Below are 25160 nucleotides of genomic sequence, written 5' to 3'. Positions count from 1 at the left end.
ACCAAACTCAGCAGATCAACTTTTTAAAAGGAACATATGCGTCAGCAGCACTTCTGACCATCTAGGTACTGGTATTTGTCTACATTTGACAACCTTCGATAGCTCAGTTGGTAGAGCGGAGGACTGTAGGTGAAAGTGCAGCAATCCTTAGGTCGCTGGTTCAAATCCAGCTCGAAGGATTGTGTATTTTCTTGTGGCTTGCGCCATCGTTTTGACAGCAGTGAACTTTGACACGTGCTTGACAAACAAGTTATCTTTCCCTGAGAGCCGAAATCTTCAATTGTTGACCATCGATAGGAATGTTGGGAGAGCAGCACAGTACTTGAAATTGAAACAATCCTTAGGTCACTGGCTCACACGAGGATAACTTTTTCTGCAGTTGTGCCAACTTTTTGATGTTTGCATAGTGTTTCCCCAGAAGCAAATTATTCCCTGACTAGGAACAAACCCCGGGACGCGGCGGTAAGAGCGCCGAATCCTAACCACTAGAACACCAGGGAGATGGCAAAAGCGATTTTGCAGTGAGGGGGCTAAACAGCGCTCTTTACCGTCGGCTCACTGTTTCTCTATCCCTAAACGCAACTACTCCACCTGGCCATGCTGCTGCTCCAGTTTCAACTGTTCTGCCTGAGGCTACGGAACACTGACCTGTTCACCGGACGTGCTTGTTGCACCCTCGACAATTACTATGATTATTATTATTTGACCATGCTGGTCATTTACTAACATTTTAACATCTTGACCATGTTCTGTTATAATATCCACTCGGCACAGCCAGAAGAGGACTGGCCACCCCTCATAGCCTGGTTCCTCTCTAGGTTTCTTCCTAGGTTTTTGGCCTTTCTCAGGAGTTTTTCCTAGGGAGTTTTTCCCAGCCACCGTGCTTCTTTCACATGCATTGCTTGCTGTTTGGGGTTTTAGGCTGGGTTTCTGTACAGCACTTTGAGATTTCAGCTGATGTACGAAGGGCTATATAAATAAATTTGATTTGATTTGATTTTGAACTACTTGCAATCAAAGGGGATGTAGCTCAGCGGAAGAGAGTGTTCGTTGCTTGTATGAGGACCTGGGTTCAATCTCCTGCATCTCCACGAAACCACCAAACTCAGCAGATTAAATTTTTAAAGGGAACATATGCATCTGCAGCACTTCTGACCATCTAGGTGATAGCATTTGTCTACATTCGACAACCTTCGATAGCTCAGTTGGTAGAGCGGAGGACTGTAGGTGAAAGTGCAGCAATCCTTAGGTCGCTGGTTCAAATCCGGCTCGAAGGATTGTGTATTTTCTTGTGGCTTACGCCATCGTTTTGACAGCAGTGAACTTTGACACGTGCTTGACAAACAAGTTATCTTTCCCTGAGAGCCGAAATCTTCAATTTTGACCATCGATAGGAATGTTGGGAGAGCAGCAGAGTACTTGAAATTGAAACAATCCTTAGGTCACTGGCTCACACGAGGATAACTTTTTCTGCAGTTGTGCCAAGTTTTTGATGTTTGCATAGTGTTTCCCCAGAAGCAAATTATTCCCTGACTAGGAACAAACCCCGGGACGCGGCGGTAAGAGCGCCGAATCCTAACCACTAGAACACCAGGGAGATGGCAAAAGCGATTTCGCAGTGAGGGGTCTAAACAGCGCTCTTTACCGTCGGCTCACTGTTTCTCTATCCCCAAACGCAACTACTTGCAATCAAAAGGGATGTAGCTCAGCGGAAGAGAGTGTTCGTTGCATGTATGAGGGCCTCGGTTCAATCTCCAGCATCTCCACGAAACCACCAAACTCAGCAGATCAACTTTATAAAAGGAACATATGCGTCTGCAGCACTTCTGACCATCTAGGTACTGGTATTTATCTACATTCGACAACCTTCGATAGCTCAGTTGGTAGAGCGGAGGACTGTAGGTGAAAGTGCAGCAATCCTTAGGTCGCTGGTTCAAATCCGGCTCGAAGGATTGTGTATTTTCTTGTGGCTTACGCCATCGTTTTGACAGCAGTGAACTTTGACACGTGCTTGACAAACAAGTTATCTTTCCATGAGAGCCGAAATCTTCAATTTTTGACCATCGATAGGAATGTTGGGAGAGCAGCAGAGTACTTGAAATTGAAACAATCCTTAGGTCATTGGCTCACACGAGGATAACTTTTTCTGCAGTTGTGCCAAGTTTTTGATGTTTGCATAGTGTTTCCCCAGAAGCAAATTATTCCCTGACTGGGAACAAACCCCGGGACACGGCGGTAAGAGCGCCGAATCCTAACCACTGGAACACCAGGGAGATGGCAAAAGCGATTTCGCAGTGAGGGGTCTAAACAGCGCTCTTTACCGTCGGCTCACTGTTTCTCTATCACCAAACGCAACTACTTGCAATCAAAAGGGATATAGCTCAGCGGAAGAGAGTGTTCGTTGCATGTATGAGGGCCTCGGTTCAATCTCCAGCATCTCCACGAAACCACCAAACTCAGCAGATCATCTTTTTAAAAGGAACATATGCGTCTGCAGCACTTCTGACCATCTAGGTACTGGTATTTGTCTACATTTGACAACCTTCGATAGCTCAGTTGGTAGAGCGGAGGACTGTAGGTGAAAGTGCAGCAATCCTTAGGTCGCTGGTTCAAATCCGGCTCGAAGGATTGTGTATTTTCTTGTGGCTTACGCCATCGTTTTGACAGCAGTGAACTTTGACACGTGCTTGACAAACAAGTTATCTTTCCCTGAGAGCCGAAATCTTCAATTGTTGACCATCGATAGGAATGTTGGGAGAGCAGCAGAGTACTTGAAATTGAAACAATCCTTAGGTCACTGGCTCACACGAGGATAACTTTTTCTGCAGTTGTGCCAAGTTTTTGATGTTTGCATAGTGTTTCCCCAGAAGCAAATTATTCCCTGACTAGGAACAAACCCCGGGACGCGGCGGTAAGAGCGCCGAATCCTAACCACTAGAACACCAGGGAGATGGCAAAAGCGATTTTGCAGTGAGGGGGCTAAACAGCGCTCTTTACCGTCGGCTCACTGTTTCTCTATCCCCAAACGCAACTACTTGCAATCAAAAGGGATGTAGCTCAGCGGAAGAGAGTGTTCGTTGCATGTGTGAGGGCCTCGGTTCAATCTCCAGCATCTCCACGAAACCACCAAACTCAGCAGATCAACTTTTTAAAAGGAACATATGCGTCTGCAGCACTTCTGACCATCTAGGTACTGGTATTTGTCTACATTCGACAACCTTCGATAGCTCAGTTGGTAGAGCGGAGGACTGTAGGTGAAAGTGCAGCAATCCTTAGGTCGCTGGTTCAAATCCGGCTCGAAGGATTGTGTATTTTCTTGTGGCTTACGCCATCGTTTTGACAGCAGTGAACTTTGACACGTGCTTGACAAACAAGTTATCTTTCCCTGAGAGCCGAAATCTTCAATTTTTGACCATCGATAGGAATGTTGGGAGAGCAGCACAGTACTTGAAATTGAAACAATCCTTAGGTCACTGGCTCACACGAGGATAACTTTTTCTGCAGTTGTGCCAAGTTTTTGATGTTTGCATAGTGTTTCCCCAGAAGCAAATTATTCCCTGACTGGGAACAAACCCCGGGACGCGGCGGTGAGAGGGCCGAATCCTAACCACTGGAACACCAGGGAGATGGCAAAAGCGATTTTGCAGTGAGGGGGCTAAACAGCGCTCTTTACCGTCGGCTCACTGTTTCTCTATCCCCAAACGCAACTACTTGCAATCAAAAGGGATGTAGCTCAGCGGAAGAGAGTGTTCGTTGCATGTATGAGGGCCTCGGTTCAATCTCCAGCATCTCCACGAAACCACCAAACTCAGCAGATCAACTTTTTAAAAGGAACATATGCGTCTGCAGCACTTCTGACCATCTAGGTACTGGTATTTGTCGACATTCGACAACCTTCGATAGCTCAGTTGGTAGAGTGGAGGACTGTAGGTGAAAGTGCAGCAATCCTTACGTAGCTGGTTCAAATCCGGCTCGAAGGATTGTGTATTTTCTTGTGGCTTACGCCATCGTTTTGACAGCAGTGAACTTTGACACGTGCTTGACAAACAAGTTATCTTTCCCTGAGAGCCGAAATCTTCAATTTTTGACCATCGATAGGAATGTTGGGAGAGCAGCACAGTACTTGAAATTGAAACAATCCTTAGGTCACTGGCTCACACGAGGATAACTTTTTCTGCAGTTGTGCCAAGTTATTGATGTTTGCATAGTGTTTCCCCAGAAGCAAATTATTCCCTGACTAGGAACAAACCCCGGGACGCGGCGGTAAGAGCGCCGAATCTTAACCACTAGAACACCAGGGAGATGGCAAAAGCGATTTCGCAGTGAGGGGTCTAAACAGCGCTCTTTACCGTAAGCTCACTGTTTCTCTATCCCCAAACGCAACTACTTGCAATCAAAAGGGATGTAGCTCAGCGGAAGAGAGTGTTCGTTGCATGTGTGAGGGCCTCGGTTCAATCTCCAGCATCTCCACGAAACCACCAAACTCAGCAGATCAACTTTTTAAAAGGAACATATGCGTCTGCAGCACTTCTGACCATCTAGGTACTGGTATTTGTCTACATTTGACAACCTTCGATAGCTCAGTTGGTAGAGCGGAGGACTGTAGGTGAAAGTGCAGCAATCCTTAGGTCGCTGGTTCAAATCCGGCTCGAAGGACTGTGTATTTTCTTGTGGCTTACGCCATCGTTTTGACAGCAGTGAACTTTGACACGTGCTTGACAAACAAGTTATCTTTCCCTGAGAGCCGAAATCTTCAATTTTTGACCATCGATAGGAATGTTGGGAGAGCAGCACAGTACTTGAAATTGAAACAATCCTTAGGTCACTGGCTCACACGAGGATAACTTTTTCTGCAGTTGTGCCAAGTTATTGATGTTTGCATAGTGTTTCCCCAGAAGCAAATTATTCCCTGACTAGGAACAAACCCCGGCACGCGGCGGTAAGAGCGCCGAATCTTAACCACTAGAACACCAGGGAGATGGCAAAAGCGATTTTGCAGTGAGGGGGCTAAACAGCGCTCTTTACCGTCGGCTCACTGTTTCTCTATCCCCAAACGCAACTACTTGCAATCAAAAGGGATGTAGCTCAGCGGAAGAGAGTGTTCGTTGCATGTGTGAGGGCCTCGGTTCAATCTCCAGCATCTCCACGAAACCACCAAACTCAGCAGATCAACTTTTTAAAAGGAACATATGCGTCTGCAGCACTTCTGACCATCTAGGTACTGGTATTTGTCTACATTTGACAACCTTCGATAGCTCAGTTGGTAGAGCGGAGGACTGTAGGTGAAAGTGCAGCAATCCTTAGGTCGCTGGTTCAAATCCGGCTCGAAGGATTGTGTATTTTCTTGTGGCTTACGCCATCGTTTTGACAGCAGTGAACTTTGACACGTGCTTGACAAACAAGTTATCTTTCCCTGAGAGCCGAAATCTTCAATTTTTGACCATCGATAGGAATGTTGGGAGAGCAGCACAGTACTTGAAATTGAAACAATCCTTAGGTCACTGGCTCACACGAGGATAACTTGTTCTGCAGTTGTGCCAAGTTTTTGATGTTTGCATAGTGTTTCCCCAGAAGCAAATTATTCCCTGACTAGGAACAAACCCCGGGACGCGACGGTAAGAGCGCCGAATCCTAACCACTAGAACACCAGGGAGATGGCAAAAGCGATTTTGCAGTGAGGGGTCTAAACAGCGCTCTTTACCGTCGGCTCACTGTTTCTCTATCCCCAAACGCAACTACTTGCAATCAAAAGGGATGTAGCTCAGCGGAAGAGAGTGTTCGTTGCATGTGTGAGGGCCTCGGTTCAATCTCCAGCATCTCCACGAAACCACCAAACTCAGCAGATCAACTTTTTAAAAGGAACATATGCGTCTGCAGCACTTCTGACCATCTAGGTACTGGTATTTGTCTACATTTGACAACCTTCGATAGCTCAGTTGGTAGAGCGGAGGACTGTAGGTGAAAGTGCAGCAATCCTTAGGTCGCTGGTTCAAATCCGGCTCGAAGGATTGTGTATTTTCTTGTGGCTTACGCCATCGTCTTGACAGCACTGAACTTTGACACGTGCTTGACAAACAAGTTATCTTTCCCTGAGAGCCGAAATCTTCAATTTTTGACCATCGATAGGAATGTTGGGAGAGCAGCACAGTACTTGAAATTGAAACAATCCTTAGGTCACTGGCTCACACGAGGATAACTTTTTCTGCAGTTGTGCCAAGTTTTTGATGTTTGCATAGTGTTTCCCCAGAAGCAAATTATTCCCTGACTGGGAACAAACCCCGGGACGCGGCGGTAAGAGCGCCGAATCCTAACCACTGGAACACCAGGGAGATGGCAAAAGCGATTTCGCAGTGAGGGGTCTAAACAGCGCTCTTTACCGTCGGCTCACTGTTTCTCTATCCCTAAACGCAACTACTTGCAATCAAAGGGGATGTAGCTCAGCGGAAGAGAGTGTTCGTTGCTTGTATGAGGACCTGGGTTCAATCTCCTGCATCTCCACGAAACCACCAAACTCAGCAGATCAACTTTTTAAAAGGAACATATGCGTCTGCAGCACTTCTGACCATCTAGGTACTGTTATTTGTCTACATTTGACAACCTTCGATAGCTCAGTTGGTAGAGCGGAGGACTGTAGGTGAAAGTGCAGCAATCCTTAGGTCGCTGGTTCAAATCCGGCTCGAAGGATTGTGTATTTTCTTGTGGCTTACGCCATCGTTTTGACAGCAGTGAACTTTGACACGTGCTTGACAAACAAGTTATCTTTCCCTGAGAGCCGAAATCTTCAATTTTTGACCATCGATAGGAATGTTGGGAGAGCAGCAGAGTACTTGAAATTGAAACAATCCTTAGGTCACTGGCTCACACGAGGATAACTTTTTCTGCAGTTTTGCCAAGTTTTTGATGTTTGCATAGTGTTTCCCCAGAAGCAAATTATTCCCTGACTAGGAACAAACCCCGGGACGCGGCGGTAAGAGCGCCGAATCCTAACCACTAGAACACCAGGGAGATGGCAAAAGCGATTTCGCAGTGAGGGGTCTAAACAGCGCTCTTTACCGTCGGCTCACTGTTTCTCTATCCCCAAACGCAACTACTTGCAATCAAAGGGATGTAGCTCAGCGGAAGAGAGTGTTCGTTGCATTGTATGAGGGCCTCGGTTCAATCTCCAGCATCTCCACGAAACCACCAAACTCAGCAGATCAACTTTTTAAAAGGAACATATGCGTCTGCAGCACTTCTGACCATCTAGGTACTGGTATTTGTCTACATTTGACAACCTTCGATAGCTCAGTTGGTAGAGCGGAGGACTGTAGGTGAAAGTGCAGCAATCCTTAGGTCGCTGGTTCAAATCCGGCTCGAAGGATTGTGTATTTTCTTGTGGCTTGCGCCATCGTTTTGACAGCAGTGAACTTTGACACGTGCTTGACAAACAAGTTATCTTTCCCTGAGAGCCGAAATCTTCAATTTTTGACCATCGATAGGAATGTTGGGAGAGCAGCAGCAGTACTTGAAATTGAAACAATCCTTAGGTCACTGGCTCACACGAGGATAACTTTTTCTGCAGTTGTGCCAAGTTTTTGATGTTTGCATAGTGTTTCCCCAGAAGCAAATTATTCCCTGACTAGGAACAAACCCCGGGACGCGGCGGTAAGAGCGCCGAATCCTATCCACTAGAACACCAGGGAGATGGCAAAAGCGATTTTGCAGTGAGGGGGCTAAACAGCGCTCTTTACCGTCGGCTCACTGTTTCTCTATCCCCTAAACGCAACTACTTGCAATCAAAAGGGATGTAGCTCAGCGGAAGAGAGTGTTCGTTGCATTGTATGAGGACCTCGGTTCAATCTCCAGCATCTCCACGAAACCACCAAACTCAGCAGATCAACTTTTTAAAGGAACATATGCATCTGCAGCACTTCTGACCATCTAGGTGATAGCATTTGTCTACATTCGACAACCTTCGATAGCTCAGTTGGTAGAGCGGAGGACTGTAGGTGAAAGTGCAGCAATCCTTAGGTCGCTGGTTCAAATCCGGCTCGAAGGATTGTGTATTTTCTTGTGGCTTACGCCATCGTTTTGACAGCAGTGAACTTTGACACGTGCTTGACAAACAAGTTATCTTTCCCTGAGAGCCGAAATCTTCAATTTTTGACCATCGATAGGAATGTTGGGAGAGCAGCACAGTACTTGAAATTGAAACAATCCTTAGGTCACTGGCTCACACGAGGATAACTTGTTCTGCAGTTGTGCCAAGTTTTTGATGTTTGCATAGTGTTTCCCCAGAAGCAAATTATTCCCTGACTGGGAACAAACCCCGGGACGCGGCGGTAAGAGCGCCGAATCCTAACCACTAGAACACCAGGGAGATGGCAAAAGCGATTTCGCAGTGAGGGGTCTAAACAGCGCTCTTTACCGTCGGCTCACTGTTTCTCTATCCCCAAACGCAACTACTTGCAATCAAAAGGGATGTAGCTCAGCGGAAGAGAGTGTTCGTTGCATGTGTGAGGGCCTCGGTTCAATCTCCAGCATCTCCACGAAACCACCAAACTCAGCAGATCAACTTTTTAAAAGGAACATATGCGTCTGCAGCACTTCTGACCATCTAGGTACTGGTATTTGTCTACATTCGACAACCTTCGATAGCTCAGTTGGTAGAGCGGAGGACTGTAGGTGAAAGTGCAGCAATCCTTAGGTCGCTGGTTCAAATCCGGCTCGAAGGATTGTGTATTTTCTTGTGGCTTGCGCCATCGTTTTGACAGCAGTGAACTTTGACACGTGCTTGACAAACAAGTTATCTTTCCCTGAGAGCCGAAATCTTCAATTGTTGACCATCGATAGGAATGTTGGGAGAGCAGCACAGTACTTGAAATTGAAACAATCCTTAGGTCACTGGCTCACACGAGGATAACTTTTTCTGCAGTTGTGCCAAGTTTTTGATGTTTGCATAGTGTTTCCCCAGAAGCAAATTATTCCCTGACTAGGAACAAACCCCGGGACGCGGCGGTAAGAGCGCCGAATCCTAACCACTAGAACACCAGGGAGATGGCAAAAGCGATTTCGCAGTGAGGGGTCTAAACAGCGCTCTTTAAAGTCGGCTCACTGTTTCTCTATCACCAAACGCAACTACTTGCAATCAAAAGGGATGTAGCTCAGCGGAAGAGAGTGTTCGTTGCATTGTATGAGGGCCTCGGTTCAATCTCCAGCATCTCCACGAAACCACCAAACTCAGCAGATCATCTTTTTAAAGGAACATATGCGTCTGCAGCACTTATGACCATCTAGGTGATAGCATTTGTCTACAATCGACAACCTTCGATAGCTCAGTTGGTAGAGCGGAGGACTGTAGGTGAAAGTGCAGCAATCCTTAGGTCGCTGGTTCAAATCCGGCTCGAAGGATTGTGTATTTTCTTGTGGCTTACGCCATCGTTTTGACAGCAGTGAACTTTGACACGTGCTTGACAAACAAGTTATCTTTCCTTGAGAGCCGAAATCTTCAATTTTTGACCATCGATAGGAATGTTGGGAGAGCAGCACAGTACTTGAAATTGAAACAATCCTTAGGTCACTGGCTCGCACGAGGATAACTTTTTCTGCAGTTGTGCCAAGTTATTGATGTTTGCATAGTGTTTCCCCAGAAGCAAATTATTCCCTGACTAGGAACAAACCCCGGGACGCGGCGGTAAGAGCGCCGAATCTTAACCACTAGAACACCAGGGAGATGGCAAAAGCGATTTCGCAGTGAGGGGTCTAAACAGCGCTCTTTACCGTCGGCTCACTGTTTCTCTATCCCCAAACGCAACAACTTGCAATCAAAAGGGATGTAGCTAAGCGGAAGAGAGTGTTCGTTGCATGTATGAGGGCCTCGGTTCAATCTCCAGCATCTCCACGAAACCACCAAACTCAGCAGATCAACTTTTTAAAAGGAACATATGCGTCTGCAGCACTTCTGACCATCTAGGTACTGGTATTTGTCTACATCTGACAACCTTCGATAGCTCAGTTGGTAGAGCGGAGGACTGTAGGTGAAAGTGCAGCAATCCTTAGGTCGCTGGTTCAAATCCGGCTCGAAGGATTGTGTATTTTCTTGTGGCTTACGCCATCGTTTTGACAGCAGTGAACTTTGACACGTGCTTGACAAACAAGTTATCTTTCCCTGAGAGCCGAAATCTTCAATTGTTGACCATCGATAGGAATGTTGGGAGAGCAGCACAGTACTTGAAATTGAAACAATCCTTAGGTCACTGGCTCACACGAGGATAACTTTTTCTGCAGTTGTGCCAAGTTTTTGATGTTTGCATAGTGTTTCCCCAGAAGCAAATTATTCCCTGACTAGGAACAAACCCCGGGACGCGGCGGTAAGAGCGCCGAATCCTAACCACTAGAACACCAGGGAGATGGCAAAAGCGATTTTGCAGTGAGGGGGCTAAACAGCGCTCTTTACCGTCGGCTCACTGTTTCTCTATCCCCAAACGCAACTACTTGCAATCAAAAAGGATGAAGCTCAGCGGAAGAGAGTGTTCGTTGCATGTATGAGGGCCTCGGTTCAATCTCCAGCATCTCCACGAAACCACCAAACTCAGCAGATCAACTTTTTAAAAGGAACATATGCGTCTGCAGCACTTCTGACCATCTAGGTACTGGTATTTGTCTACATTTGACAACCTTCGATAGCTCAGTTGGTAGAGCGGAGGACTGTAGGTGAAAGTGCAGCAATCCTTAGGTCGCTGGTTCAAATCCGGCTCGAAGGATTGTGTATTTTCTTGTGGCTTACGCCATCGTTTTGACAGCAGTGAACTTTGACACGTGCTTGACAAACAAGTTATCTTTCCCTGAGAGCCGAAATCTTCAATTTTTGACCATCGATAGGAATGTTGGGAGAGCAGCACAGTACTTGAAATTGAAACAATCCTTAGGTCACTGGCTCACACGAGGATAACTTTTTCTGCAGTTGTGCCAAGTTTTTGATGTTTGCATAGTGTTTCCCCAGAAGCAAATTATTCCCTGACTAGGAACAAACCCCGGGACGCGGCGGTAAGAGCGCCGAATCTTAACCACTAGAACACCAGGGAGATGGCAAAAGCGATTTCGCAGTGAGGGGTCTAAACAGCGCTCTTTACCGTCGGCTCACTGTTTCTCTATCCCCAAACGCAACTACTTGCAATCAAAAGGGATATAGCTCAGCGGAAGAGAGTGTTCGTTGCATGTATGAGGGCCTCGGTTCAATCTCCAGCATCTCCACGAAACCACCAAACTCAGCAGATCAACTTTTTAAAAGGAACATATGCGTCTGCAGCACTTCTGACCATCTAGGTACTGGTATTTTTCTATATTCGACAACCTTCGATAGCTCAGTTGTTAGAGCGAAGGACTGTAGGTGAAAGTGCAGCAATCCTTAGGTCGCTGGTTCAAATCCGGCTCGAAGGATTGTGTATTTTCTTGTGGCTTACGCCATCGTCTTGACAGCAGTGAACTTTGACACGTGCTTGACAAACAAGTTATCTTTCCCTGAGAGCCGAAATCTTCAATTGTTGACCATCGATAGGAATGTTGGGAGAGCAGCACAGTACTTGAAATTGAAACAATCCTTAGGTCACTGGCTCACACGAGGATAACTTTTTCTGCAGTTGTGCCAAGTTTTTGATGTTTGCATAGTGTTTCCCCAGAAGCAAATTATTCCCTGACTAGGAACAAACCCCGGGACGCGGCGGTAAGAGCGCCGAATCCTATCCACTAGAACACCAGGGAGATGGCAAAAGCGATTTCGCAGTGAGGGGTCTAAACAGCGCTCTTTACCGTCGGCTCACTGTTTCTCTATCCCCAAACGCAACTACTTGCAATCAAAAGGGATGTAGCTCAGCGGAAGAGAGTGTTCGTTGCATGTGTGAGGGCCTCGGTTCAATCTCCAGCATCTCCACGAAACCACCAAACTCAGCAGATCAACTTTTTAAAAGGAACATATGCGTCTGCAGCACTTCTGACCATCTAGGTACTGGTATTTGTCTACATTTGACAACCTTCGATAGCTCAGTTGGTAGAGCGGAGGACTGTAGGTGAAAGTGCAGCAATCCTTAGGTCGCTGGTTCAAATCTGTCTCGAAGGATTGTGTATTATCTTGTGGCTTACGCCATCGTTTTGACAGCAGTGAACTTTGACACGTGCTTGACAAACAAGTTATCTTTCCCTGAGAGCCGAAATCTTCAATTGTTGACCATCGATAGGAATGTTGGGAGAGCAGCAGAGTACTTGAAATTGAAACAATCCTTAGGTCACTGGCTCACACGAGGATAACTTTTTCTGAAGTTGTGCCAAGTTTTTAATGTTTGCATAGTGTTTCCCCAGAAGCAAATTATTCCCTGACTAGGAACAAACCCCGGGACGCGGCGGTAAGAGCGCCGAATCCTAACCACTAGAACACCAGGGAGATGGCAAAAGTGATTTCGCAGTGAGGGGTCTAAACAGCGCTCTTTACCGTCGGCTCACTGTTTCTCTATCACCAAACGCAACTACTTGCAATCAAAAGGGATATAGCTCAGCGGAAGAGAGTGTTCGTTGCATGTATGAGGGCCTCGGTTCAATCTCCAGCATCTCCACGAAACCACCAAACTCAGCAGATCAACTTTTTAAAAGGAACATATGCGTCTGCAGCACTTCTGACCATCTAGGTACTGGTATTTATCTACATTCGACAACCTTCGATAGCTCAGTTGGTAGAGCGGAGGACTGTAGGTGAAAGTGCAGCAATCCTTAGGTCGCTGGTTCAAATCCGGCTCGAAGGATTGTGTATTTTCTTGTGGCTTACGCCATCGTTTTGACAGCAGTGAACTTTGACACGTGCTTGACAAACAAGTTATCTTTCCCTGAGAGCCGAAATCTTCAATTTTTGACCATCGATAGGAATGTTGGGAGAGCAGCAGAGTACTTGAAATTGAAACAATCCTTAGGTCACTGGCTCACACGAGGATAACTTTTTCTGCAGTTGTGCCAAGTTTTTGATGTTTGCATAGTGTTTCCCCAGAAGCAAATTATTCCCTGACTGGGAACAAACCCCGGGACGCGGCGGTGAGAGGGCCGAATCCTAACCACTGGAACACCAGGGAGATGGCAAAAGCGATTTCGCAGTGAGGGGTCTAAACAGCGCTCTTTACCGTCGGCTCACTGTTTCTCTATCCCCAAACGCAACTACTTGCAATCAAAAGGGATGTAGCTCAGCGGAAGAGAGTGTTCGTTACATGTGTGAGGGCCTCGGTTCAATCTCCAGCATCTCCACGAAACCACCAAACTCAGCAGATCAACTTTTTAAAAGGAACATATGCGTCTGCAGCACTTCTGACAATCTAGGTACTGGTATTTGTCGACATTCGACAACCTTCGATAGCTCAGTTGGTAGAGCGGAGGACTGTAGGTGAAAGTGCAGCAATCCTTACGTAGCTGGTTCAAATCCGGCTCGAAGGATTGTGTATTTTCTTGTGGCTTACGCCATCGTCTTGACAGCACTGAACTTTGACACGTGCTTGACAAACAAGTTATCTTTCCCTGAGAGCCGAAATCTTCAATTTTTGACCATCGATAGGAATGTTGGGAGAGCAGCACAGTACTTGAAATTGAAACAATCCTTAGGTCACTGGCTCACACGAGGATAACTTTTTCTGCAGTTGTGCCAAGTTTTTGATGTTTGCATAGTGTTTCCCCAGAAGCAAATTATTCCCTGACTAGGAACAAACCCCGGGACGCGACGGTAAGAGCGCCGAATCCTAACCACTAGAACACCAGGGAGATGGCAAAAGCGATTTTGCAGTGAGGGGGCTAAACAGCGCTCTTTACCGTCGGCTCACTGTTTCTCTATCCCTAAACGCAACTACTTGCAATCAAAGGGGATGTAGCTCAGCGGAAGAGAGTGTTCGTTGCTTGTATGAGGACCTGGGTTCAATCTCCTGCATCTCCACGAAACCACCAAACTCAGCAGATTAAATTTTTAAAGGTAACATATGCATCTGCAGCACTTCTGACCATCTAGGTGATAGCATTTGTCTACATTCGACAACCTTCGATAGCTCAGTTGGTAGAGCGGAGGACTGTAAGTGAAAGTGCAGCAATCCTTAGGTCGCTGGTTCAAATCCGGCTCGAAGGATTGTGTATTTTCTTGTGGCTTACGCCATCGTTTTGACAGCAGTGAACTTTGACACGTGCTTGACAAACAAGTTATCTTTCCTTGAGAGCCGAAATCTTCAATTTTTGACCATCGATAGGAATGTTGGGAGAGCAGCACAGTACTTGAAATTGAAACAATCCTTAGGTCACTGGCTCACACGAGGATAACTTTTTCTGCAGTTGTGCCAAGTTTTTGATGTTTGCATAGTGTTTCCCCAGAAGCAAATTATTCCCTGACTAGGAACAAACCCCGGACGCGGCGGTGAGAGCGCCGAATCCTATCCACTAGAACACCAGGGAGATGGCAAAAGCGATTTCGCAGTGAGGGGTCTAAACAGCGCTCTTTACCGTAAGCTCACTGTTTCTCTATCCCCAAACGCAACTACTTGCAATCAAAACGGATGTAGCTCAGCGGAAGAGAGTGTTCGTTGCATGTGTGAGGGCCTCGGTTCAATCTCCAGCATCTCCACGAAACCACCAAACTCAGCAGATCAACTTTTTAAAAGGAACATATGCGTCTGCAGCACTTCTGACCATCTAGGTACTGGTATTTGTCTACATTTGACAACCTTCGATAGCTCAGTTGGTAGAGCGGAGGACTGTAGGTGAAAGTGCAGCAATCCTTAGGTCGCTGGTTCAAATCCGGCTCGAAGGATTGTGTATTTTCTTGTGGCTTACGCCATCGTTTTGACAGCAGTGAACTTTGACACGTGCTTGACAAACAAGTTATCTTTCCCTGAGAGCCGAAATCTTCAATTGTTGACCATCGATAGGAATGTTGGGAGAGCAGCACAGTACTTGAAATTGAAACAATCCTTAGGTCACTGGCTCACACGAGGATAACTTTTTCTGCAGTTGTGCCAAGTTTTTGATGTTTGCATAGTGTTTCCCCAGAAGCAAATTATTCCCTGACTAGGAACAAACCCCGGGACGCGACGGTAAGAGCGCCGAATCCAAACCACTAGAACACCAGGGAGATGGCAAAAGCGATTTTGCAGTGAGGGGGCTAAACAGCGCTCTATACCAACGGCTCACTGTTTCTCTATCCCTAAACGCAACTACTTGCAATCAAAGCGGATGTAGCTCAGCGGAAGAGAGTGTTCGTTGCTTGTATGAGGACCTGGGTTCAATCTCCTGCATCTCCACGAAACCACCAAACTCAGCAGATTAACCTCTCTGGGCTATGTGGGACGATTTCGTCCCACCTACGTAACAGCCACTTCAATCCAGTGGCGCGATTTTTGAATCGTTAGAAATGCTATAACTTCAATTTCTCAAACATATGACTATTTCACAGCTATTTAAAGACAAGAATCTCGTTAATCTAACCCCACTGTCCGATTTCAAAAAGGCTTTACAACAAAAGCAAAACATTAGATTATGTCAGCAGAGTACCCAGCCAGAAATAATCACACAGCCATTTTTCAAGCTAGCATATCATGTCACATAAACCCAAACCATATCTAAATGCAGCACTAACCTTTGATGATCTTCATCAGATGACACACCTAGGACATTGTGTTATACAATACATGCATGTCTGTTCAATCAAGTTCATATTTATATCAAAAACCAGCTTTTTACATTAGCATGTGACGTTCAGAACTAGCATTCCCACCGAACACTTCCGGTGATTTTACTAAATTACTCACGATAAACGTTCACAAAAAGCATAACAATTATTTTAAGAATTATAGATACATTACCCCTCTATGCACTCGATATGTCCGATTTTAAAATAGCTTTTCGGATGAAGCACATTTTGCAATAATCTAAGTACATAGCCCGGCATTACAGGGCTAGCTATTTAGATACCCACCCAGTTCAGCCTCCACCAAAATCACATTTCCTATAAGAAAAATGTTCTTACCTTGCTTGTTCTTCATCAGAATACACTGCCAGGACTTCTACTTCAATAACAAATGTTGGTTTGGTCCCAAATAATCCATCGTTATGTTCCAACAGCGACGTTTTGTTCGTGAGTTCTAGAATGCTTCTTCGCGGTGTCGCGCATGGCGCATTGGCGTGTCAAAAATGTCTAAATATTCCATTACCGTACTTCGAAGCATGTCAACCGCTGTTTAAAACCAATTTTTATGCCATTTATGTCATAGAGAAGTGTTAATATTCCGACCGGGAGTATGCATTGAGCCTAAACAGCCGAATAAAATTTCTCCTCAGAAGCGACTCATGCACGCGCATCATTGAAAGGTCCTCCGAGCATCCACTTACAAAAGGCGATAATATATTTCAACCTGAGGTTCCCTCGTAAACCTTCAGTTATTTCGCGGGCTCTGAGAGCCTATTGGAGCCCTGGGAATTGTCACGTTACAGCTAAGATCCTTACTTTTCAATAAAAAGAGGTAAGACGCACGACTCCTTGTCAGACAGGGTACTTCCTGCTTGAAGCCTTGTCAGGTTTTTGCCTGCCATAGGAGTTCTGTTATACTCACAGACACCATTCAAACAGTTTTAGAAAATTCAGAGTGTTTTCTATCCAAACCTGAACAATAATATGCATATTCTAGCTTCTGAGTTGGTGTAGGAGGCAGTTAAAAATGGGAACATATTTTTTCCAAAATTCTCAATACTGCCCCCTATACCAAAGAGGTTAAATTTTTAAAGGGAATATATGCATCTGCAGCACTTCTGACCATCTAGGTGATAGCATTTGTCTACATTCGACAACCTTCGATAGCTCAGTTGGTAGAGCGGAGGACTGTAGGTGAACGTGCAGCAATCCTTAGGTCGCTGGTTGAAATCCGGCTCGAAGGATTGTGTGTTTTCTTGTGGCTTACGCCATCGTTTTGACAGCAGTGAACTTTGACACGTGCTTGACAAACAAGTTATCTTTCCCTGAGAGCCGAAATCTTCAATTGTTGACCATCGATAGGAATGTTGGGAGAGCAGCACAGTACTTGAAATTGAAACATCCTTAGGTCACTGGCTCACACGAGGATAACTTTTTCTGCAGTTGTGCCAAGTTATTGATGTTTGCATAGTGTTTCCCCAGAAGCAAATTATTCCCTGACTAGGAACAAACCCCGGCACGCGGAGGTAAGAGCGCCGAATCTTAACCACTAGAACACCAGGGAGATGGCAAAAGCGATTTCGCAGTGAGGGGTCTAAACAGCGCTCTTTACCGTCGGCTCACTGTTTCTCTATCCCCAAACGCAACAACTTGCAATCAAAAGGGATGTAGCTCAGCGGAAGAGAGTGTTCGTTGCATGTATGAGGGCCTCGGTTCAATCTCCAGCATCTCCACGAAACCACCAAACTCAGCAGATCAACTTTTTAAAAGGAACATATGCGTCTGCAGCACTTCTGACCATCTAGGTACTGGTATTTGTCTACATTTGACAACCTTCGATAGCTCAGTTGGTAGAGCGGAGGACTGTAGGTGAAAGTGCAGCAATCCTTAGGTCGCTGGTTCAAATCCAGCTCGAAGGATTGTGTATTTTCTTGTGGCTTGCGCCATCGTTTTGACAGCAGTGAACTTTGACACGTGCTTGACAAACAAGTTATCTTTCCCTGAGAGCCGAAATCTTCAATTGTTGACCATCGATAGGAATGTTGTGAGAGCAGCACAGTACTTGAAATTGAAACAATCCTTAGGTCACTGGCTCACACGAGGATAACTTTTTCTGCAGTTGTGCCAACTTTTTGATGTTTGCATAGTGTTTCCCCAGAAGCAAATTATTCCCTGACTAGGAACAAACCCCGGGACGCGGCGGTAAGAGCGCCGAATCCTAACCACTAGAACACCAGGGAGATGGCAAAAGCGATTTTGCAGTGAGGGGGCTAAACAGCGCTCTTTACCGTCGGCTCACTGTTTCTCTATCCCTAAACGCAACTACTCCACCTGGCCATGCTGCTGCTCCAGTTTCAACTGTTCTGCCTGAGGCTACGGAACACTGACCTGTTCACCGGACGTGCTTGTTGCACCCTCGACAATTACTATGATTATTATTATTTGACCATGCTGGTCATTTACGAACATTTTAACATCTTGACCATGTTCTGTTATAATATCCACCCGGCACAGCCAGAAGAGGACTGGCCACCCCTCATAGCCTGGTTCCTCTCTAGGTTTCTTCCTAGGTTTTTGGCCTTTCTCAGGAGTTTTTCCTAGGGAGTTTTTCCCAGCCACCGTGCTTCTTTCACATGCATTGCTTGCTGTTTGGGGTTTTAGGCTGGGTTTCTGTACAGCACTTTGAGATTTCAGCTGATGTACGAAGGGCTATATAAATAAATTTGATTTGATTTGATTTTGAACTACTTGCAATCAAAGGGGATGTAGCTCAGCGGAAGAGAGTGTTCGTTGCTTGTATGAGGACCTGGGTTCAATCTCCTGCATCTCCACGAAACCACCAAACTCAGCAGATTAAATTTTTAAAGGGAACATATGCATCTGCAGCACTTCTGACCATCTAGGTGATAGCATTTGTCTACATTCGACAACCTTCGATAGCTCAGTTGGTAGAGCGGAGGACTGTAGGTGAAAGTGCAGCAATCCTTAGGTCGCTGGTTCAAATCCGGCTCGAAGGATTGTGTATTTTCTTGTGGCTTACGCCATCGTTTTGACAGCAGTGAACTTTGACACGTGCTTGACAAACAAGTTATCTTTCCCTGAGAGCCGAAATCTTCAATTTTTGACCATCGATAGGAATGTTGGGAGAGCAGCACAGTACTTGAAATTGAAACAATCCTTAGGTCACTGGCTCACACGAGGATAACTTTTTCTGCAGTTGTGCCAAGTTTTTGATGTTTGCATAGTGTTTCCCCAGAAGCAAATTATTCCCTGACTAGGAACAAACCCCGGGACGCGGCGGTAAGAGCGCCGAATCCTAACCACTAGAACACCAGGGAGATGGCAAAAGCGATTTTGCAGTGAGGGGTCTAAACAGCGCTCTTTACCGTCGGCTCACTGTTTCTCTATCCCCAAACGCAACTACTTGCAATCAAAAGGGATGTAGCTCAGCGGAAGAGAGTGTTCGTTGCATGTGTGAGGGCCTTGGTTCAATCTCCAGCATCTCCACGAAACCACCAAACTCAGCAGATCAACTTTTTAAAAGGAACATATGCGTCTGCAGCACTTCTGACCATCTAGGTGATGGCATTTGTCTACATTTGACAACCTTCGATAGCTCAGTTGGTAGAGCGGAGGACTGTAGGTGAAAGTGCAGCAATCCTTAGGTCGCTGGTTCAAATCCGGCTCGAAGGATTGTGTATTTTCTTGTGGCTTGCGCCATCGTTTTGACAGCAGTGAACTTTGACACGTGCTTGACAAACAAGTTATCTTTCCCTGAGAGCCGAAATCTTCAATTTTTGACCATCGATAGGAATGTTGGGAGAGCAGCACAGTACTTGAAATTGAAACAATCCTTAGGTCACTGGCTCACACGAGGATAACTTTTTCTGCAGTTGTGCCAAGTTTTTGATGTTTGCATAGTGTTTCCCCAGAAGCAAATTATTCCCTGACTAGGAACAAACCCCGGGACGCGGCGGTAAGAGCGCCGAATCCTAACCACTAGAACACCAGGGAGATGGCAAAAGCGATTTTGCAGTGAGGGGGCTAAACAGCGCTCTTTACCGTCGGCTCACTGTTTCTCTATCCCCAAACGCAACTACTTGCAATCAAAAGGGATGTAGCTCAGCGGAAGAGAGTGTTCGTTGCATGTAGTGAGGGCCTCGGTTCAATCTCCAGCATCTCCACGAAACCACCAAACTCAGCAGATCAACTTTTTAAAAGGAACATATGCGTCTGCAGCACTTCTGACCATCTAGGTGACTGGCATTTGTCTACATTTGACAACCTTCGATAGCTCAGTTGGTAGAGCGGAGGACTGTAGGTGAAAGTGCAGCAATCCTTAGGTCGCTGGTTCAAATCCGGCTCGAAGGACTGTGTATTTTCGTGTGGCTTACGCCATCGTTTTGACAGCAGTGAACTTTGACACGTGCTTGACAAACAAGTTATCTTTCCCTGAGAGCCGAAATCTTCAATTTTTGACCATCGATAGGAATGTTGGGAGAGCAGCACAGTACTTGAAATTGAAACAATCCTTAGGTCACTGGCTCACACGAGGATAACTTTTTCTGCAGTTGTGCCAAGTTTTGATGTTTGCATAGTGTTTCCCCAGAAGCAAATTATTCCCTGACTAGGAACAAACCCCGGACGCGGAGGTAAGAGCGCCGAATCTTAACCACTAGAACACCAGGGAGATGGCAAAAGCGATTTCGCAGTGAGGGGTCTAAACAGCGCTCTTTACCGTCGGCTCACTGTTTCTCTATCCCCAAACGCAACAACTTGCAATCAAAGGGGATGTAGCTCAGCGGAAGAGAGTGTTCGTTGCATGTATGAGGGCCTCGGTTCAATCTCCAGCATCTCCACGAAACCACCAAACTCAGCAGATCAACTTTTTAAAAGGAACATATGCGTCTGCAGCACTTCTGACCATCTAGGTACTGGTATTTGTCTACATTTGACAACCTTCGATAGCTCAGTTGGTAGAGCGGAGGACTGTAGGTGAAAGTGCAGCAATCCTTAGGTCGCTGGTTCAAATCCGGCTCGAAGGATTGTGTATTTTCTTGTGGCTTACGCCATCGTTTTGACAGCAGTGAACTTTGACACGTGCTTGACAAACAAGTTATCTTTCCCTGAGAGCCGAAATCTTCAATTGTTGACCATCGATAGGAATGTTGGGAGAGCAGCACAGTACTTGAAATTGAAACAATCCTTAGGTCACTGGCTCACACGAGGATAACTTTTTCTGCAGTTGTGCCAAGTTTTTGATGTTTGCATAGTGTTTCCCCAGAAGCAAATTATTCCCTGACTGGGAACAAACCCCGGGACGCGGCGGTAAGAGCGCCGAATCCTAACCACTAGAACACCAGGGAGATGGCAAAAGCGATTTTGCAGTGAGGGGGCTAAACAGCGCTCTTTACCGTCGGCTCACTGTTTCTCTATCCCCAAACGCAACTACTTGCAATCAAAAGGGATGTAGCTCAGCGGAAGAGAGTGTTCGTTGCTTGTATGAGGACCTGGGTTCAATCTCCTGCATCTCCACGAAACCACCAAACTCAGCAGATTAAATTTTTAAAGGGAACATATGCATCTGCAGCACTTCTGACCATCTAGGTGATAGCATTTGTCTACATTCGACAACCTTCGATAGCTCAGTTGGTAGAGCGGAGGACTGTAGGTGAAAGTGCAGCAATCCTTAGGTCGCTGGTTCAAATCCGGCTCGAAGGATTGTGTATTTTCTTGTGGCTTACGCCATCGTTTTGACAGCAGTGAACTTTGACACGTGCTTGACAAACAAGTTATCTTTCCCTGAGAGCCGAAATCTTCAATTGTTGACCATCGATAGGAATGTTGGGAGAGCAGCACAGTACTTGAAATTGAAACAATCCTTAGGTCACTGGCTCACACGAGGATAACTTTTTCTGCAGTTGTGCCAAGTTTTTGATGTTTGCATAGTGTTTCCCCAGAAGCAAATTATTCCCTGACTGGGAACAAACCCCGGGACACGGCGGTAAGAGCGCCGAATCCTAACCACTGGAACACCAGGGAGATGGCAAAAGCGATTTCGCAGTGAGGGGTCTAAACAGCGCTCTTTACCGTCGGCTCACTGTTTCTCTATCACCAAACGCAACTACTTGCAATCAAAAGGGATGTAGCTCAGCGGAAGAGAGTGTTCGTTGCATGTATGAGGGCCTCGGTTCAATCTCCAGCATCTCCACGAAACCACCAAACTCAGCAGATCATCTTTTTAAAAGGAACATATGCGTCTGCAGCACTTATGACCATCTAGGTGATAGCATTTGTCTACATTCGACAACCTTCGATAGCTCAGCTGGTAGAGCGGAGGACTGTAGGTGAAAGTGCAGCAATCCTTAGGTCGCTGGTTCAAATCCGGCTCGAAGGATTGTGTATTTTCTTGTGGCTTACGCCATCGTTTTGACAGCAGTGAGCTTTGACACGTGCTTGACAAACAAGTTATCTTTCCATGAGAGCCGAAATCTTCAATTTTTGACCATCGATAGGAATGTTGGGAGAGCAGCAGAGTACTTGAAATTGAAACAATCCTTAGGTCATTGGCTCACACGAGGATAACTTTTTCTGCAGTTGTGCCAAGTTTTTGATGTTTGCATAGTGTTTCCCCAGAAGCAAATTATTCCCTGACTGGGAACAAACCCCGGGACGCGGCGGTAAGAGCGCCGAATCCTAACCACTGGAACACCAGGGAGATGGCAAAAGCGATTTCGCAGTGAGGGGTCTAAACAGCGCTCTTTACCGTCGGCTCACTGTTTCTCTATCCCCAAACGCAACTACTTGCAATCAAAAGGGATATAGCTCAGCGGAAGAGAGTGTTCGTTGCATGTATGAGGGCCTCGGTTCAATCTCCAGCATCTCCACGAAACCACCAAACTCAGCAGATCAACTTTTTAAAAGGAACATATGCGTCTGCAGCACTTCTGACCATCTAGGTACTGGTATTTGTCTACATTTGACAACCTTCGATAGCTCAGTTGGTAGAGCGGAGGACTGTAGGTGAAAGTGCAGCAATCCTTAGGTCGCTGGTTCAAATCCGGCTCGAAGGATTGTGTATTTTCTTGTGGCTTACGCCATCGTTTTGACAGCAGTGAACTTTGACACGTGCTTGACAAACAAGTTATCTTTCCCTGAGAGCCGAAATCTTCAATTTTTGACCATCGATAGGAATGTTGGGAGAGCAGCAGAGTACTTGAAATTGAAACAATCCTTAGGTCACTGGCTCACACGAGGATAACTTTTTCTGCAGTTGTGCCAAGTTTTTGATGTTTGCATAGTGTTTCCCCAGAAGCAAATTATTCCCTGACTAGGAACAAACCCCGGGACGCGGCGGTAAGAGCGCCGAATCTTAACCACTAGAACACCAGGGAGATGGCAAAAGCGATTTCGCAGTGAGGGGTCTAAACAGCGCTCTTTACCGTAAGCTCACTGTTTCTCTATCCCCAAACGCAACTACTTGCAATCAAAAGGGATGTAGCTCAGCGGAAGAGAGTGTTCGTTGCATGTGTGAGGGCCTCGGTTCAATCTCCAGCATCTCCACGAAACCACCAAACTCAGCAGATCAACTTTTTAAAAGGAACATATGCGTCTGCAGCACTTCTGACCATCTAGGTGATAGCATTTGTCTACATTCGACAACCTTCGATAGCTCAGCTGGTAGAGCGGAGGACTGTAGGTGAAAGTGCAGCAATCCTTAGGTCGCTGGTTCAAATCCGGCTCGAAGGATTGTGTATTTTCTTGTGGCTTACGCCATCGTTTTGACAGCAGTGAACTTTGACACGTGCTTGACAAAGAAGTTATCTTTCCCTGAGAGCCGAAATCTTCAATTGTTGACCATCGATAGGAATGTTGGGAGAGCAGCACAGTACTTGAAATTGAAACAATCCTTAGGTCACTGGCTCACACGAGGATAACTTTTTCTGCAGTTGTGCCAAGTTTTTGATGTTTGCATAGTGTTTCCCCAGAAGCAAATTATTCCCTGACTGGGAACAAACCCCGGGACACGGCGGTAAGAGCGCCGAATCCTAACCACTGGAACACCAGGGAGATGGCAAAAGCGATTTCGCAGTGAGGGGTCTAAACAGCGCTCTTTACCGTCGGCTCACTGTTTCTCTATCCCCAAACGCAACAACTTGCAATCAAAAGGGATGTAGCTCAGCGGAAGAGAGTGTTCGTTGCATGTATGAGGGCCTCGGTTCAATCTCCAGCATCTCCACGAAACCACCAAACTCAGCAGATCAACTTTTTAAAAGGAACATATGCGTCTGCAGCACTTCTGACCATCTAGGTGATAGCATTTGTCTACATTCGACAACCTTCGATAGCTCAGCTGGTAGAGCGGAGGACTGTAGGTGAAAGTGCAGCAATCCTTAGGTCGCTGGTTCAAATCCGGCTCGAAGGACTGTGTATTTTCGTGTGGCTTACGCCATCGTTTTGACAGCAGTGAACTTTGACACGTGCTTGACAAACAAGTTATCTTTCCCTGAGAGCCGAAATCTTCGATTTTTGACCATCGATAGGAATGTTGGGAGAGCAGCAGAGTACTTGAAATTGAAACAATCCTTAGGTCACTGGCTCACACGAGGATAACTTTTTCTGCAGTTGTGCCAAGTTTTTGATGTTTGCATAGTGTTTCCCCAGAAGCAAATTATTCCCTGACTAGGAACAAACCCCGGGACGCGGCGGTAAGAGCGCCGAATCTTAACCACTAGAACACCAGGGAGATGGCAAAAGTGATTTCGCAGTGAGGGGGCTAAACAGCGCTCTTTACCGTCGGCTCACTGTTTCTCTATCCCCAAACGCAACTACTTGCAATCAAAAGGGATGTAGCTCAGCGGAAGAGAGTGTTCGTTGCATGTGTGAGGGCCTCGGTTCAATCTCCAGCATCTCCACGAACCACCAAACTCAGCAGATCAACTTTTTAAAAGGAACATATGCGTCTGCAGCACTTCTGACCATCTAGGTGAATGCATTTGTCTCATTCGACAACCTTCGATTGTCAGCTGGGTATGAGCGGAGGACTGTAGGTGAAGTGCAGCATCCTTAGGTCCTGGTTTCAATCCGGCTCGAGGATTGTGTTTTTCTTGTGGCTTACGCCATCGTTTGACAGCAAGTGAACTTTGACAACTTGCTTGACACCGAAGTTATCTTTCCCTGAGAGCCGAAATCTTCATTGTTGACCATCGATAGGAATGGTTGGGAGAGCAGCACAGTACTTGAATTGAAACAATCCTTAGGTCATGGCTCACACGAGGATAACTTTTTCTGCAGTTGTGCCAAGTTTCTTATATTTGCATAGTGTTTCCCCAGAAGCAAATTATTCCCTGACTAGGAACAACACCCCGGGACGCGGCGTAAGAGCGCCGAATCCAACCACTAGAACACCAGGGAGATGGCAAAAGCGATTCGCAGTGAGGGGGTCTAAACAGCGCTCTTTACCAGCGGCTCACTGTTTCTCTATCCC

General features: G+C 46.1%; 33 non-coding genes across 33 annotated transcripts; all 33 read left to right on the top strand.

Moving 5' to 3' along the window:
- The first annotated feature begins 92 nt into the window (after window positions 1–92).
- Window positions 93–179, top strand: trnay-gua (transfer RNA tyrosine (anticodon GUA)). Its single transcript is given in 2 exon segments — window positions 93–129; window positions 144–179. It is a non-coding gene; the product is annotated as a tRNA-Tyr (tRNA).
- A 1011-nt stretch (window positions 180–1190) lies between these two features.
- Window positions 1191–1277, top strand: trnay-gua (transfer RNA tyrosine (anticodon GUA)). Its single transcript is given in 2 exon segments — window positions 1191–1227; window positions 1242–1277. It is a non-coding gene; the product is annotated as a tRNA-Tyr (tRNA).
- A 588-nt stretch (window positions 1278–1865) lies between these two features.
- trnay-gua (transfer RNA tyrosine (anticodon GUA)) lies at window positions 1866–1952 on the top strand. The gene is given in 2 exon segments: window positions 1866–1902; window positions 1917–1952. It is a non-coding gene; the product is annotated as a tRNA-Tyr (tRNA).
- A 589-nt stretch (window positions 1953–2541) lies between these two features.
- Window positions 2542–2628, top strand: trnay-gua (transfer RNA tyrosine (anticodon GUA)). The gene is given in 2 exon segments: window positions 2542–2578; window positions 2593–2628. It is a non-coding gene; the product is annotated as a tRNA-Tyr (tRNA).
- Window positions 2629–3217: 589 nt separating this feature from the next.
- On the top strand, window positions 3218–3304 carry trnay-gua (transfer RNA tyrosine (anticodon GUA)). Its single transcript is given in 2 exon segments — window positions 3218–3254; window positions 3269–3304. It is a non-coding gene; the product is annotated as a tRNA-Tyr (tRNA).
- A 589-nt stretch (window positions 3305–3893) lies between these two features.
- trnay-gua (transfer RNA tyrosine (anticodon GUA)) lies at window positions 3894–3980 on the top strand. Its single transcript is given in 2 exon segments — window positions 3894–3930; window positions 3945–3980. It is a non-coding gene; the product is annotated as a tRNA-Tyr (tRNA).
- Window positions 3981–4569: 589 nt separating this feature from the next.
- Window positions 4570–4656, top strand: trnay-gua (transfer RNA tyrosine (anticodon GUA)). The gene is given in 2 exon segments: window positions 4570–4606; window positions 4621–4656. It is a non-coding gene; the product is annotated as a tRNA-Tyr (tRNA).
- Window positions 4657–5245: 589 nt separating this feature from the next.
- On the top strand, window positions 5246–5332 carry trnay-gua (transfer RNA tyrosine (anticodon GUA)). Its single transcript is given in 2 exon segments — window positions 5246–5282; window positions 5297–5332. It is a non-coding gene; the product is annotated as a tRNA-Tyr (tRNA).
- Window positions 5333–5921: 589 nt separating this feature from the next.
- trnay-gua (transfer RNA tyrosine (anticodon GUA)) lies at window positions 5922–6008 on the top strand. The gene is given in 2 exon segments: window positions 5922–5958; window positions 5973–6008. It is a non-coding gene; the product is annotated as a tRNA-Tyr (tRNA).
- Window positions 6009–6597: 589 nt separating this feature from the next.
- On the top strand, window positions 6598–6684 carry trnay-gua (transfer RNA tyrosine (anticodon GUA)). Its single transcript is given in 2 exon segments — window positions 6598–6634; window positions 6649–6684. It is a non-coding gene; the product is annotated as a tRNA-Tyr (tRNA).
- A 589-nt stretch (window positions 6685–7273) lies between these two features.
- On the top strand, window positions 7274–7360 carry trnay-gua (transfer RNA tyrosine (anticodon GUA)). Its single transcript is given in 2 exon segments — window positions 7274–7310; window positions 7325–7360. It is a non-coding gene; the product is annotated as a tRNA-Tyr (tRNA).
- Window positions 7361–7951: 591 nt separating this feature from the next.
- On the top strand, window positions 7952–8038 carry trnay-gua (transfer RNA tyrosine (anticodon GUA)). Its single transcript is given in 2 exon segments — window positions 7952–7988; window positions 8003–8038. It is a non-coding gene; the product is annotated as a tRNA-Tyr (tRNA).
- A 589-nt stretch (window positions 8039–8627) lies between these two features.
- Window positions 8628–8714, top strand: trnay-gua (transfer RNA tyrosine (anticodon GUA)). Its single transcript is given in 2 exon segments — window positions 8628–8664; window positions 8679–8714. It is a non-coding gene; the product is annotated as a tRNA-Tyr (tRNA).
- Window positions 8715–9303: 589 nt separating this feature from the next.
- Window positions 9304–9390, top strand: trnay-gua (transfer RNA tyrosine (anticodon GUA)). The gene is given in 2 exon segments: window positions 9304–9340; window positions 9355–9390. It is a non-coding gene; the product is annotated as a tRNA-Tyr (tRNA).
- A 589-nt stretch (window positions 9391–9979) lies between these two features.
- trnay-gua (transfer RNA tyrosine (anticodon GUA)) lies at window positions 9980–10066 on the top strand. The gene is given in 2 exon segments: window positions 9980–10016; window positions 10031–10066. It is a non-coding gene; the product is annotated as a tRNA-Tyr (tRNA).
- Window positions 10067–10655: 589 nt separating this feature from the next.
- Window positions 10656–10742, top strand: trnay-gua (transfer RNA tyrosine (anticodon GUA)). Its single transcript is given in 2 exon segments — window positions 10656–10692; window positions 10707–10742. It is a non-coding gene; the product is annotated as a tRNA-Tyr (tRNA).
- A 589-nt stretch (window positions 10743–11331) lies between these two features.
- trnay-gua (transfer RNA tyrosine (anticodon GUA)) lies at window positions 11332–11418 on the top strand. The gene is given in 2 exon segments: window positions 11332–11368; window positions 11383–11418. It is a non-coding gene; the product is annotated as a tRNA-Tyr (tRNA).
- A 589-nt stretch (window positions 11419–12007) lies between these two features.
- Window positions 12008–12094, top strand: trnay-gua (transfer RNA tyrosine (anticodon GUA)). Its single transcript is given in 2 exon segments — window positions 12008–12044; window positions 12059–12094. It is a non-coding gene; the product is annotated as a tRNA-Tyr (tRNA).
- A 589-nt stretch (window positions 12095–12683) lies between these two features.
- trnay-gua (transfer RNA tyrosine (anticodon GUA)) lies at window positions 12684–12770 on the top strand. The gene is given in 2 exon segments: window positions 12684–12720; window positions 12735–12770. It is a non-coding gene; the product is annotated as a tRNA-Tyr (tRNA).
- A 589-nt stretch (window positions 12771–13359) lies between these two features.
- trnay-gua (transfer RNA tyrosine (anticodon GUA)) lies at window positions 13360–13446 on the top strand. The gene is given in 2 exon segments: window positions 13360–13396; window positions 13411–13446. It is a non-coding gene; the product is annotated as a tRNA-Tyr (tRNA).
- Window positions 13447–14035: 589 nt separating this feature from the next.
- On the top strand, window positions 14036–14122 carry trnay-gua (transfer RNA tyrosine (anticodon GUA)). The gene is given in 2 exon segments: window positions 14036–14072; window positions 14087–14122. It is a non-coding gene; the product is annotated as a tRNA-Tyr (tRNA).
- Window positions 14123–14710: 588 nt separating this feature from the next.
- trnay-gua (transfer RNA tyrosine (anticodon GUA)) lies at window positions 14711–14797 on the top strand. The gene is given in 2 exon segments: window positions 14711–14747; window positions 14762–14797. It is a non-coding gene; the product is annotated as a tRNA-Tyr (tRNA).
- Window positions 14798–16830: 2033 nt separating this feature from the next.
- Window positions 16831–16917, top strand: trnay-gua (transfer RNA tyrosine (anticodon GUA)). Its single transcript is given in 2 exon segments — window positions 16831–16867; window positions 16882–16917. It is a non-coding gene; the product is annotated as a tRNA-Tyr (tRNA).
- A 588-nt stretch (window positions 16918–17505) lies between these two features.
- Window positions 17506–17592, top strand: trnay-gua (transfer RNA tyrosine (anticodon GUA)). Its single transcript is given in 2 exon segments — window positions 17506–17542; window positions 17557–17592. It is a non-coding gene; the product is annotated as a tRNA-Tyr (tRNA).
- Window positions 17593–18603: 1011 nt separating this feature from the next.
- trnay-gua (transfer RNA tyrosine (anticodon GUA)) lies at window positions 18604–18690 on the top strand. The gene is given in 2 exon segments: window positions 18604–18640; window positions 18655–18690. It is a non-coding gene; the product is annotated as a tRNA-Tyr (tRNA).
- A 589-nt stretch (window positions 18691–19279) lies between these two features.
- trnay-gua (transfer RNA tyrosine (anticodon GUA)) lies at window positions 19280–19366 on the top strand. Its single transcript is given in 2 exon segments — window positions 19280–19316; window positions 19331–19366. It is a non-coding gene; the product is annotated as a tRNA-Tyr (tRNA).
- Window positions 19367–19957: 591 nt separating this feature from the next.
- Window positions 19958–20044, top strand: trnay-gua (transfer RNA tyrosine (anticodon GUA)). Its single transcript is given in 2 exon segments — window positions 19958–19994; window positions 20009–20044. It is a non-coding gene; the product is annotated as a tRNA-Tyr (tRNA).
- A 587-nt stretch (window positions 20045–20631) lies between these two features.
- Window positions 20632–20718, top strand: trnay-gua (transfer RNA tyrosine (anticodon GUA)). Its single transcript is given in 2 exon segments — window positions 20632–20668; window positions 20683–20718. It is a non-coding gene; the product is annotated as a tRNA-Tyr (tRNA).
- A 589-nt stretch (window positions 20719–21307) lies between these two features.
- Window positions 21308–21394, top strand: trnay-gua (transfer RNA tyrosine (anticodon GUA)). The gene is given in 2 exon segments: window positions 21308–21344; window positions 21359–21394. It is a non-coding gene; the product is annotated as a tRNA-Tyr (tRNA).
- Window positions 21395–21983: 589 nt separating this feature from the next.
- trnay-gua (transfer RNA tyrosine (anticodon GUA)) lies at window positions 21984–22070 on the top strand. Its single transcript is given in 2 exon segments — window positions 21984–22020; window positions 22035–22070. It is a non-coding gene; the product is annotated as a tRNA-Tyr (tRNA).
- Window positions 22071–22659: 589 nt separating this feature from the next.
- Window positions 22660–22746, top strand: trnay-gua (transfer RNA tyrosine (anticodon GUA)). The gene is given in 2 exon segments: window positions 22660–22696; window positions 22711–22746. It is a non-coding gene; the product is annotated as a tRNA-Tyr (tRNA).
- A 589-nt stretch (window positions 22747–23335) lies between these two features.
- On the top strand, window positions 23336–23422 carry trnay-gua (transfer RNA tyrosine (anticodon GUA)). Its single transcript is given in 2 exon segments — window positions 23336–23372; window positions 23387–23422. It is a non-coding gene; the product is annotated as a tRNA-Tyr (tRNA).
- Window positions 23423–24011: 589 nt separating this feature from the next.
- Window positions 24012–24098, top strand: trnay-gua (transfer RNA tyrosine (anticodon GUA)). Its single transcript is given in 2 exon segments — window positions 24012–24048; window positions 24063–24098. It is a non-coding gene; the product is annotated as a tRNA-Tyr (tRNA).
- The last annotated feature ends 1062 nt before the right edge of the window (window positions 24099–25160 follow it).

This window comes from Salmo trutta, unplaced genomic scaffold (assembly GCF_901001165.1).
Source record: "Salmo trutta unplaced genomic scaffold, fSalTru1.1, whole genome shotgun sequence".
Classification (NCBI taxonomy): domain Eukaryota; kingdom Metazoa; phylum Chordata; class Actinopteri; order Salmoniformes; family Salmonidae; genus Salmo; species Salmo trutta.
The sequence above is the reverse complement of the archived record's forward strand: the minus strand, read 5'-3'. Positions and strand labels throughout refer to the sequence as shown.